The sequence below is a fragment of the Austrofundulus limnaeus genome, unplaced genomic scaffold, assembly GCF_001266775.1.
Source record: "Austrofundulus limnaeus strain Quisiro unplaced genomic scaffold, Austrofundulus_limnaeus-1.0 Scaffold10228, whole genome shotgun sequence".
In the NCBI taxonomy this organism is placed as follows: domain Eukaryota; kingdom Metazoa; phylum Chordata; class Actinopteri; order Cyprinodontiformes; family Rivulidae; genus Austrofundulus; species Austrofundulus limnaeus.
Window position 1 is genome coordinate 1,364 of NW_013962630.1, and position 243 is coordinate 1,606.

The 243-nt window shown below is 60.5% G+C and overlaps 2 long non-coding RNA genes across 3 annotated transcripts in view; one reads left to right on the top strand and one right to left on the bottom strand.

Moving 5' to 3' along the window:
* The window catches only part of LOC106512681 (uncharacterized), a 1,372-nt gene extending 1,309 nt beyond the window's left edge, over window positions 1–63 (top strand). For both annotated transcript variants that reach the window (XR_001309709.1, XR_001309708.1), the window contains exon 3: window positions 12–63. This is a non-coding gene — a long non-coding RNA (uncharacterized LOC106512681). The remainder of the gene's footprint in view (window positions 1–11) is intronic.
* LOC106512682 (uncharacterized) overlaps window positions 1–101 on the bottom strand; it is a 1,357-nt gene extending 1,256 nt beyond the window's left edge. The window contains exon 1 of the long non-coding RNA XR_001309710.1: window positions 34–101. This is a non-coding gene — a long non-coding RNA (uncharacterized LOC106512682). The remainder of the gene's footprint in view (window positions 1–33) is intronic.
* Window positions 102–243: the final 142 nt, after the last annotated feature.

Consider the following 243-nt stretch of genomic DNA (forward strand, 5'->3'; position numbering starts at 1 on the left):
CCTGAAGACAGGTCCACCTGAGGACAGGTCCACCTGAGGACAGGTCCACCTGAGGACAGGTCCTCCTGAAGACAGGACCTCCTGAGGACAGGACCACCTGAAGACAGGTCCACCTGAGGACAGGTCCTCCTGAGGACAGGTCCACCTGAGGACCTGAGGACAGGTCCTCCTGAGGACCTGAAGACAGGTCCACCTGAGGACAGGTCCACCTGAGGACAGGTCCACCTGAAGACAGGTCCACCT